Source organism: Tursiops truncatus, chromosome 17 (genome assembly GCF_011762595.2).
Source record: "Tursiops truncatus isolate mTurTru1 chromosome 17, mTurTru1.mat.Y, whole genome shotgun sequence".
NCBI classification, from domain to species: Eukaryota; Metazoa; Chordata; class Mammalia; order Artiodactyla; family Delphinidae; genus Tursiops; species Tursiops truncatus.
Genome location: NC_047050.1, coordinates 11,804,270 through 11,816,333, shown reverse-complemented (window position 1 = coordinate 11,816,333; position 12,064 = coordinate 11,804,270). Strand labels below are relative to the sequence as shown.

At 41.3% G+C, this 12,064-nt stretch overlaps 1 long non-coding RNA gene across 1 annotated transcript in view; it reads left to right on the top strand.

The window, feature by feature from the left end:
* The first annotated feature begins 577 nt into the window (after positions 1-577).
* LOC141276850 (uncharacterized) overlaps positions 578-12,064 on the top strand; it is a 29,678-nt gene continuing 18,191 nt past the window's right edge. Inside the window, exons 1-2 of the long non-coding RNA XR_012327101.1 lie at positions 578-611; positions 779-903. This is a non-coding gene — a long non-coding RNA (uncharacterized lncRNA). The remainder of the gene's footprint in view (positions 612-778; positions 904-12,064) is intronic.

The window sequence follows — 12,064 nt, the reverse complement described above, 5'->3', positions numbered from 1 at the left end:
GGCAAGGGGGCCTGGATGTGCAGTGTGAAGTCAATGTCTGGACACGGTGACAGCTTGATGAGGTAATGGGACAAGGCGCCCTGTCTCACAGAGCTCCCATTCTGGTGGGAAGAGGAAATATAAACAAATAAACAATGAGGACAATATAAATTCACATGGTAATACTGCCATGAAAAAAAATCTGGCAATGAGATGGACAGTGACCCTTTGTGGGTTTGGGGCGTTGGGGGTGACTCCACTGAGGAGGTGCTTGAGGACTCAGCTGAGACCTGACAGCCACCTTGCAAAGATCTCGAGTGAGGGGCATCCCAGGCTGAGAGGACAGTGGGGCGAGCTCAGCCCTTTAGGTCATGGGGAGCTCTGTATGCAGTGAGCAAAGGGAGAGGGTGGGAGGTCAGCTCAAGAGGCAGGCAGGGACCCGTCCCCTGCAGGGTCCAGTGAGGACTTGGGATTTTATTTTAACTGAGATGGAAAACGATGAGAGGGCTTTAGGCAAGGAAGATACATGATTTAGTTTACGTAGTAAAAATATCCCCCTCCCCTTGTGCAATTAACATGTCACCAGCACCCACCCAAACCTGAAGTTGGGTTGGTTTCAGACAAAATTTCAGGTTTGTTCTTTTTTTTTTTTTTTACATCTTTATTGGAGTATAATTGCTTTACAGTGGTGTGTTGGTTTCTGCTTTATAACAAAGTGAATCAGCTATATGTATACATATGTCCCCATATCTCTTCCCTCTTGCATCTCCCTCCCACCCTCCCTATCCCACCCCTCTAGGTGGTCACAAAGCACCGAGCTGATCTCCCTGTGATATGCGGCCGCTTCCCACTAGCTATCTACCTTACGTTTGGTTTGGCCTGAAACTGGTGACACTGGACCTTGAAAAGCCAGCGAGATTGGAGGTAGACTCTTCTTCCTCATCACTCTGAAAACACTGCCCAAGTCTCATCCCCTGCCATTTCCTGAGACAGGGCACTGGGTACAAGACTCCCCTTTTCTGCCCCTCCGTGCCGTGAGGGTTACCTGTGGCTGTCAGGTCACTGATTCTGCCTTCCTGCCCGAGCTGTGCTGTGTCACAGGGTTAGGTCTCTAAGCCCCAGTTTCTTCCCCCACTTGTGTCCAGGACAGCCGGAGCTCATTCACCACTCTGGGGCTCGGTGAGGCAGTTTGGTGCCGTGTGGCCGTAGAGGTACGGGGCTTTCCTCCGTGACTCACCTGGCCCTCCGCATGGGTCGGGCTGGGATGCAGGGCTTCTGGCAGATGCTACAGCGCTTCTATTGGGAAAGGGAGGGAAGGGAACTTTCTTCTCGGTGTTTTCTTGATTTTCCTGGGACATTCAAGCAAACCCCTGAGAAGTAGGCTTGCTGGTTTATTGATGGTATGCCTACCTTATTCCAAACATGCTTTAAGATCTCTAACAGATATACGTAAGATATAGATTAGAAAGAATTAAGAAAGAAAGAGGCAAAACCAGAGTGGAGACAAAACGGAGTAGAAATGAGGCCAGTTCAAAATGTAGACTGTAATATCTTTACACTTGCTTGTGGGTGGGTGACAATTTTGCTTCTCTCACAAGCCACATAAAGGACAGCCCTGCCCCTGTGCCATTGGGGCTAACGTCAGTCTCCACGGCTGACAGATTCATGAGGGGCAGAGGTGTGGCAGGTCCCCAAACGTCCCCAGGGATGATGCAGACAGGCAGGCGGGCAGGTGTTCATGGGGCCAGCCTTCCAGAAGGGGCAGGACTGAAGCAGAGAAAAGATCCTGTGCTTTGGGGTGAGATGCATCTCAGTTTTAATCCCACTGCTCTGCTAGCTAATGCTGTGTGATGTCAAGCAAGTTTCTTAACCTTTCTGAACCTTGGTTTGGTTTCTGCATCATAAAATGGGGCCAATAATGCTTTCCTTGTGAGGACTAAACGATCTATGGAAACTGTTAGAATGTACTCTGTGAATAAAGCCGTTAGCACTGTCACCACCAAGATGAGCATGTCGATTGGACGATCGGCAAATATTTATTGAAAGCCCACTATGTGAATATCTATGCTGTCTTATTTATACCCACCATATCCCTGGAAGGAAGGCATTATTACTCATTATTACTCTTATTTTAAGGTAAGGAAATATAGATTCAGAGAAGGCAAGGAATTTGCCTAGGATGCCCAGTGCCCATCTACTTGCCTTTAAGAGATTAAAAACAGTACTTCAAGAGAACTATAGTAATATTAATTGTAAAAATAATAGGTAACACTTATTGACACCTTTTTGTGTTAGGCATTGTGCTTATACATTTTACATAAGTTATCTGACTTAACCTTTAAAACAGTTCTCTGGGGTAGGTATTGTCGTTATGCTTGTTTTTACCAGTGAAGACACTGAAGCTTATAGAATTTCCTTAGCAAGGTGAGAATCCAGAGCTCCCAAGACAAGCACAGGAGGGTGTTCATCTGTTTGTCCTACAAGTGGTCATCAAGTAGCTGCTGTCTCCCCGACACTGTGTTAGGCCCTGAGGATTCCATGATGCACAGGACAGACGGGGTCACTGCCTTCATGGAGCCTGGGAGTCTTGCAGGGGAGACAGACAGTCACATGCAGCAGGGCGCAGCTTGGATCTTGGTCTCTCGTCTCTGTTATGGGGTTCCTCCTCCTACACTACACTGCACGGGAGCTCCAGGTTACCTCCCAGCCTGCTAGGCCAGTCTTAGGCCATTGTTATTTTTATAAAAGCCGGATGGAGTTTCATCAGAGCAATGGCCTCATTTTCTGGACTGGAGTTGTTGTTTGTTTTAATTTTTTTTTTTAGCTATAGAACTCTTCCTTTAAACAGAACCTCCTATACGAGCCCAACTTTGAAACAGAACAAAGCTGGGTACTTTCTGGTTGAAGGTCGGGGGTGGGTATCACCTCTCATCTCCGATGCCTCTGGGAGGCCACCTCCCCAGACTGAGGAGAGCTTGCTTTGAAACTACTGGTCTGGATCATCGTACTTGAGACTTAGGAGGGGAAAACATGCATCCAGGCATTTTCACTCAAGGAAAGGTCCAGTTGTGGGAAGATTTTGTTCTTTTGATTCTCTTTCTCCCTTTGGTTTCACTTTCTTTCACATTATTCTTGCTCGCTAGCATCTTTACCTGAAGGCTGACAGGGAAGGCCAATGCCATTAGTTAACAGCTGGAACAAGGCTTATTTGGGAGGAAGCTGGAAATGGGAATAAGACATGGAGATTTTCCATAGGTTCGGTTTATCTGAGCTCTGACAATGCAATGACCACAGAGAATCAGGGGCTCTTGCAAAGTTCAGGATGTTTTTTTCCCTGTTCAGTCATTTGTTGTTCTGTTACTTTTCCCTATTTGTTTTTAGTGTTTTTAGTATAAAATCCCCTCACCCCGAGGTCCAGTCACCTGAACATCACAAAGCTAATAGGAGAATTTTTCCTCCCCTTGCTCTGCAAACATGTGCAATGGTCCATGTGATTATGTGTACATAGTCACATAAATAGAGATGCACACAAATACAGATGTGTGTGTGTGTGTATGTGTGTAGGTGAGGAAAAACTTTTCTTCTACCCTCTTAGGTTCAATGTTTTCAGGACTGTGAATTAAACTGACAAAAGACAGATGAGCGAGAGAAAAGACAGATTTTTATTCACGTATAGATGTGGGAGTTCACAGAAAAATGTAACTCAAGGGGCTGGTTAGAACTTGGGGCTTTATTTACCGTCTTAATCAGAGAAGGTAAGAGGGAGAAGGGCACTTACGGAAAAATAAATGACTTCTTAATAGGGAAGGGAAGAGCAAGGGGCACTTAAGAAAACAAATGACCTAAAACAAACAAACAAAAACCACTAATGACTTTTTGGAAAGATGAATGGACCCTTAGGAGAATAGACAAGAGGTACGATAGGGTTCTGTTTTGGATTTGGGTTTTTTTTTTTTTTAATGATATCTGTTTGGATGTGGTGATAACAGTCTTTCTTGGTTGCCTCCGGAGAGGGGATTTATGACGGTTGAGTTCAGAGTTCTTTCGGAAGGCTCTGCTTTTAGGCAGATTAAGGATTCCAGGAACACAAATGCCTTCAGCTCAAAATAATTTTTATGCCACGGTGGCATATTCTGGACCCTTTCATGGACTGTATGCTCCCATGATCCGTGCCTGTGTCCCATTAGGCACGGAGACCACAGCTGAGGAGAGGGCAGCTGCACATGACGGTGTCCTTTGCACGTTTCTTTTCTTGGTCGGAGATTTAGGCCCCCTCTGAGCAGAGGTCATCATCTCGGTAAGTGTGGGATTCCCATGCTTCCTGGGACATGGGTGAGCTGGAAAATCCACACTTCTCGCATTTACATATATCACCTTCTGTTCATTCCACGGAGACTTCTTGATTGCTTTTGCCAGATGCCAGGCATGGTTCTAGCAGCTGGGCATATAAGAAGGAAAAAAACACATCCCCACTTTTAAGGAGCTCACAGCCTAGTGGGGAGACAGTCATGAAACTCCTAATTAAATACTGTGGATAAATATTAGGATAGAGAAGGGCCCACGATGCTTTTGGGAGTAGCGGAGAGAATTCTCAACTCTGCCGGGGGTGGGAAAGAGCAGTGAGAGATGACTTCACAGGGGAAATGGCTTTTGAACTGAGTTTGGAAGACTAGGTGGGAGATCCCCGGGATACAAGGACACTGCAGGCAGAGGGAATGTGTGCAAAGGCAAGGGGCATGCAACCCTGTGGTGTGTGTGGGAACCGCTCATGCTGCCATGGTTAGCGCGTAGGACAGTTACTGGGGTTGGGTGTTAAGGGGAGCGCAGATGATGGAGCTAGAGGGCTGTCTGGGGCAGGCCGGGAAGGGCCCCAGAGCACGCTAGGGGGACAGTGGAGAGTAGGTGGGAGGCGGGGGCCCTGTGGGCGAGGAGCCCACACAGCAGACGCGGAAGTAGAGTTGTGAGAACAGATTAAGATGAATCCTGTGAACAGGCATATCTGCAGAGGGCCCTTCACTACCCACCTGGCTGGGCCAAGGCGAGGCTGAAAGTTGAACGGCCTCTGATGGCAGGTTGGAAGCTGAGCATGCTCTGGAATATCTTCTTGGGTAATTGTGACAGCACATGCGTAGCCAGGAAGGAATTATACATATGTATTTCCCAGTGGCTACTGCTAAGCCAAAGGGAAAAGGACATTTGCATTTTTTAAAGAATTGATTGAGATTCTAAAGCTACCCTGGAAGGTTAATAGTAAAAATGCACAGCTTGAAAGACTTGGCTTTTTGGCATGAGAGTGCAGACCAGATTGACTCTAACTGAGACACAGTTTTTAATTAAGTGTTTATAATGAGACATTTATAGCCACTCAAGAGGCCTTTTTGGTCCTTTGGGGAGGAGAGATGAAGGAGGAGACGTCTGTGATTCTAGTAGAAATTAATATATAAACAGACCTCAATGTGTGTTTGGAAAGAATCAAATAGGAGGAAGCACTTTGTGAGGTGAAACTTGTCACACAAATTAAAACTGAATACAGTGGGGGAAAACTTAGGAAAAATACATAGATGAGTATTTTTCACTCCAAAGCATTTGCTACTGGAAACCAGCATTAATACCGATGAGGAAATTAGATAACACTTTCAAGTTAATTAATTTACATTGATTTTGATTTAACAAGCATCATGTGAAGTAAATACCAAATGTTTCCTCAAATCAATGCAACTGGATATTAACTGCCATGAGATAGATGAATCCCTATTTCATATGGAAACATTAAGCTCAATCGGTGACTTGATACTGAGTCCACCATAACAGGCCAGGCCAGTGAGACAGGGATTTGACTAAAGCTAGCCTCAGTGATGTTATTAATAGCAGGGGTGAACTGTCAAATGGTAGCTGAATTTGCTCCTTCTTGCTTCCTGCCTCTGAGCACAGGCTTTCAAGCTCCAAGACTGCTGGGGCTTCTGGATATGTCTTTCTGAGAGGAGGCCTTGGTGTCTAATATTTGTGCTTTCTTTTGTATTTGGCGTGAATATCTAACTATTTAGGAATCCAGAGAGTAATTCAGTGTTGGCTCTGTTCTTCCCAACTCGTATTTGGCTGTCTTTATGAAGACCTCACTAATAGTCCTACTTCAGACATAATAGGAATTCTGGAATTTCTACTAATACTGGAAAACCGAGCTCAGACATTTATGGAACCTTCCCTGACCTCCCAAAACATAGCTAGAGTCTCCCTTTCTCTATGTCCCCCTCATAGTTCTTCACATGTCCCTGCTTTACAGCAGTAATCATATTGCCTTGTAATTACTTATCTCTGTCTCTCCCACGAGACTGTTTTCTTGAGAGACTGTGCCTTTCTCATCTTTGCGTTCCCAGAACTGTACTTAATGCCCCTCAAATGCCCTTTGATGAATATATGAAGAAATGGAAGTCAGTGTTTAACAGGCAAAAATGTTTCCACCTTTCGGTTTGTGTTGGAACTGTGTTCCTTCCCTTTCTGATGATCCCCATGTGTGCATGCCCGCCTCTACCCGTGGGGATATTTCCTTTCATGTCTACCTCTCTTTTCTTTACATTGGTGCCTGCACTGCAAATTCCTGAATTTCTTGGAAGAAAGCATTCTGTGTAGAAAAAGAGTGTGGATTTCTTATAGGTGGGAACGAGGGGAAGGGCCCAAATTTGCTATCTCCCTGAAATAACAGGTATTTATCCAAAATTCAATTTGCTTTATTTTTCATTGTTATGGGATGTCACGTGATATTTATGTTTACTTTAAAATGAACTCCACTGAAGAATGTCCTCCAGAATTAGGATACACATTGTATTTGGATTCAAAGTAGCTTATAAAGGTAGAACTCTTCACTGATGAACCTATAGTTTCTTTTTTTTTTTTCCTCTGGTATTCACTACCAAGGTAGTAGTAATGATCTGAGGAGAGTTCTGGGTGAATTTTTCAGGCAATTTTGCATGAGAATACTTTTTCTTATCAAATGATGTCTTTTTACTTTTGTCTCTATACCTTGAAGAATTGAGAACATATTTTCGTAAAGATTTCTGATGCAGTGACTTCCTTTTCTAGTTTAAACTCTCCCTTTACTTCCTCTGGAGAAGAGCTTGGTCTTTTCTTATGGAAATTTTATATTAAGTCCTTTCTTTTCCCATATTTAAAGAATAGCCCTGAGAGAAAGAGCTTAGGAAAGTCAAATTAACCAGATTTTTTCCCAGCTAGAACAATTGTGTGATTTGCATCCTGTGTGTCCTTATAGCATTCATTGACCATGCAGCAATTCTGATAAGATAAAGAACTAAACTAAACTCTACATTATTTTAAATAAAAATGTCTGCCTCACTCATGGCAGACAAGTTTGGTTACTTATGCAAAATTTAATTATTTATTACATTGGTAATCTGCCTGTAAGATTGATGTACTAATAGTTAAATACAAATTAAAAATAAAATACAAAAATATAACAGATATAAACAGATCACAATAGTGTCATTGCTTAATAACCCTGTCTCTATCTTGCCATTCCACCTTGTCATTATAATAATTTGTGATTTTTGTCTTTTCACCTCTACCTAAATTGCATGTTCTTTGAGAGAGTAACGTTTTAATTCTTTAAAAAATTAGTTCGGTCTAAACACCCAGAGCATTGTGCTAAAAATTATATGTATTATATATATATATATATATATATATATATATATATATATACATATACACACACACATATATATATATAGTGTTTTTATATATGTACTATATATATATATATATATATACTACTCTCTTTTATAATGAGTCCTTACATTAAAGAGCTGATGAAAGAATGATGATTTTCTTTTCCTTCCTTCCATCCTTCTGTGCATCCTTTCATCCTTCCCTCCCTCCTTTTTTTCTTCCTTTTTTAAATTATGGGATTGTGTTAGAAAAGAACCAGTTTATTAAAGGATATGATAAAGGATACAGATGAACAGCCAGATGAAAAGCTATGTAGGGCGAGGTCTGGGAGGATCCTGAGCACAGGCACTTCTGTCCCTGTGGAGTTGGGATGCGTCACCTTCCCAGTATGTGAATGTGTTCACTGACCTGGAAGCTCTTCGAACCCCACACTATTGGGATTTTTATGGAGGCTTCTTCCCATAGGCATGATCAGTTATTAACTCTATTTCCAGACCCTTTTCCCTATCTGGATAATGGGGAGTAGGGCTGAAATTTTCTAGTTTCTAATCACGGCTTAGACTTTCAGTGACCAGCCCTCATCCAGGAGCTCACTCAGAGTCACCTCATTAGTACAAAAGATACTCCTATTGCACAGGAAATTACAAGGTTTTCAGGAGCTCTGTGTCAGGAACTGGGGTCAAAGCCCAAATATTAGGACAAAAGATGCCCCTAGTGCTCTTATCACTTAGGAATTTACAAGGGTTTAAGAACTCTGCGTCAGGGGACTTCCCTGGTGGTCCAATGGTAAAGGATCCACCTTACAAGGCAGGGGACGGGGGTTCGATGCCTGGTCAGGGAACTAAGATCCCACATGCCACGGGGCAACTAAACCCACCCGCCACAACTACTGAGCTCGTGCCCCTCAACTAGAGCCCGTGTGCCGCAAGCTCCAGAGCCCACGTGCTCTGGCACCCGTGCGTCACAACTGCAGAGCCCATGCACCCTGGAGTCTGTGCGCCACAACTAGAGAACAGAAAACCCACACAACACAGCTAGAGAGAAGCCTGCGCACCACAACGAAGAGCCCGCATGCCAGAGCAAAATATCCCACATGCCTCAGGGAAGATCCCGCGTGCCATAACTAAGCCCTAAAGCAGCCAAAAATAAAATAAATAAAATAATAAATAAATCTTTAAAAAAAAAAAAGAACTCTGTGTCAGGAATAAGGATGAAGACCAAATATATATATTTCTTTTATAAATCATAATATCACAGGTGTATAATTCACATCATGGTAATTTTGTTTAGTTCAACAAATCTTGTTAACTGTCATTGACTTGGGTGCTATATTATCAGGCTTTCAGTTTTCATTTTGCTAATTTTTATGTTCTATTATCTTTCACTTAATAATGCAATTGTATTAGCTCAAATAAAATATATGTTCTCTTTATTATTTATAAAAAAGGAGGAGCTAGAATGTGCCATAGCATTTATTATAAGCATTTCCCCAATTAATATTTAGTGACTATTTTATTGAACTTACAGTGTGATAAACACTCCCATTTTATGACAGTTCTTGTATAAAGATTATTTTGTATTTCCCAAAGTAAGATAAATTTATATTCTTATAAAAAAGAATAATTACTATGAAATCAAAACTTGGATAGGATTTAAACATGAATTCCTTGTTTGCCTCCCCAAATCACTACTTTCATCACATTCTCTCCAGCTTGAGAATTTACAGTCAGGGTAGAACTCAGTTTTGAAGGGTGTAAAGCTTACATAATTTTGATATTTCTCATTAAGAAAAAGAATGCAAAATTAAAAATAGAAAATTGGGTACAGAATTAGTTATACCAAGAAATCACAGCAAACTACAGATTTTATAAGAGCTGATGAGAACAAATTTCACAAAATTAAATGCCTGACACATTGCCATAGAAGTTTTCCCCTACATTTTTGGCTGTAAATTCTTTACCATCTCTCCTATGACAACAATTTTGCAATATTTTCTATAGCGAGAATGGAAAGACAACTCAGTCTTCTCTTCATAGCAGTTGGTTATAACATGTTATTGTTATTACTGATAGTTCAGAAAAGTTTCTTTCAGCTTCACAACTTAGTGTCATATCATGTAAATTTTTAGAACTGTGGACAAATATGGGAAGCCTTTATCAATTTTCTGCGAGCTGTCACAGACACGCTTGCTCTTTGTAATATATCTTTCTGCTCTGCACCATAAACTTAGGAGTTTCATGTACTGTTTTAAGGAAGTTGGATATACATGAGATAGGGGAACTGTTCAAAGCATGGATGTGGTGTTGATGACTGTGTTGGAATCCAGCACTACCATTTACTGGGTGTTCTCAATGCTTGGTTAGTCAACTGTTCAGATAAAGATTAGACTGCTCAAGGGCTCTCAAGCCAGTTTTTAAACATTTAAATAAACTTTTAATCTTAGAATTGTTTGAGTTACTGTTTCAAGCCACTTTTCACATGTGTTATCTCATTTAGTTCTCTTAATTTTGTGGGATGAGTATCTTGAGATTTAAAGGGATATGAGGATCTTACCGAAAGTGACAGAACATGTCTGTTTTGGGCTCCATGCTGAAGACATAATAACATCTATGTTAACAGCTTTTATACAACAACATTTACTAGGGGGCAGTAGCAATAGTTATAAGATCATTATGTAATTAACCAAAAGCAAGTATCTTAAAAAAAAAATCCTTTTTCTTTTCATCAATCCATTATAGTTGCATCAACTTCTCTTTATGAGTTTAGTGAGTTTCCTTGGCAGTTCACTTCTCTGTCTAGACTATAAAGTGTTTGTTAAAGTCCTCATAGGACAACCCATAGGAGAACCCCAGTTCTCCTAGAATGACTCGCTTTGGGCACAGCAGAACGCTGAGGGGCTCCGTTGACCTCTTGAAGATTGGTTCCATTAAGTGACCACTAAGGACAAGAAGGTACCTTTGCAACTGACCATGGGTTTGATCATCTACTAATACAATAACTTTCTCTTGATAGACCTACAGTAACTAATTGGTGAAGGCAAATTAGTTTGAATGGAGGGAAATATATTATTAGAATAAATCATCACATACAGAGAATGGCAAATGTCTGTTCTCTCTGTTACCTAAAATGATATTAATACTATTAGAATAAAGAGTGAGAGGGAAGAAAAGTTAGCAGAACCATTTGTTCCAGTTTTTTAAAATTTCTATCATTAAAAAAAAAGTCACTGTACTAAGATGTCTTGGCCTTCAGCAGTACAACACATGGAATGAGTAAAGACTTTGGATTAAGATAGAACTTGATTCAAATGCTGGTTCCATTGCAACTCACTTATGATATTGGGTGAAGTGTTACAACTGTTAGAAACCTCAGTGTTCTCATCAGTGAAGTAGTGAATAGGTGCAAGCTTGCAGGATTGCTGTTATTGTAGAGAACGTGTGCAAAGTGCCTAGTATACTACCTGGTACATGGCACTCATGTGACAAAATTAGCTATTATTATTATTCACATTAAGTTGGAGGCCTTCTTCCTTGTTAAAAATAAATAAAAGGGACCTATCAGTGCCTCACTGTAGTTTCAATGGACAGGCAAATTAAAGCAATCTACTGGTTTTTCTGGTAAAATAAGAGGCATATGGGGTGAGAATGCAAAGATATAATAAAAACTGTATTGAGCAAGTGTTTACCTATAACATAGTATGACGGTTAATTTTATGTATCAACTTGACTAGACCACAGTACCCAGATACTTGGTCAAACACCAATCAGGCTATTGCTGTGAAAGTACTTTTTTGACGAGATTAACGTGCAGATCAGTAGACTCTGAATAAAGCAGTTACTTCTATAATGTGGGGAGGCCTCATCTAGGCAGTTGACGGCCTTAAGAGAAAAAGACTGAGGTCCCCAAAGGATGGGGAAATTCTGCCTCCAGACTGAGGTTGGACTCAAGCTGCAATATCAACCTTGGGTCTCTAGTCTACCAGCCTACCCTGCAGATGTGGACTTGCCTTCCTCCACTGCAGATGTGGGACTTACCAGCCTCCACAGTTGCATGAACCAATTCCTTAAAATAAATCTTTCTTCATCTTTCTCACTCATTTTCATTCATCCCCCTCCCTCTCCACACCCACCTTCTTTCTCTCTCTTTATCTATTATTGGTTCTGTTTCTCTCTAGAATCCTGACTAATACGCTCAAATGAAATATTGATTTGATTTGTGGTGACATTATGGGTGACAAATTCGGTTGGAGCCCTGCCTCTCTTTGGCTTATTTCTCTTCTCCTTTTTACCCTCAGTTTGACTTTCAGGTTTTTAGGGGACAGATACCTATACAGCTTTGCTCAGTAATTGCTCTCTATGTTATGGATGGTCAATAAAAGTCAGAAAATAGCAAATGTTGGGTAATT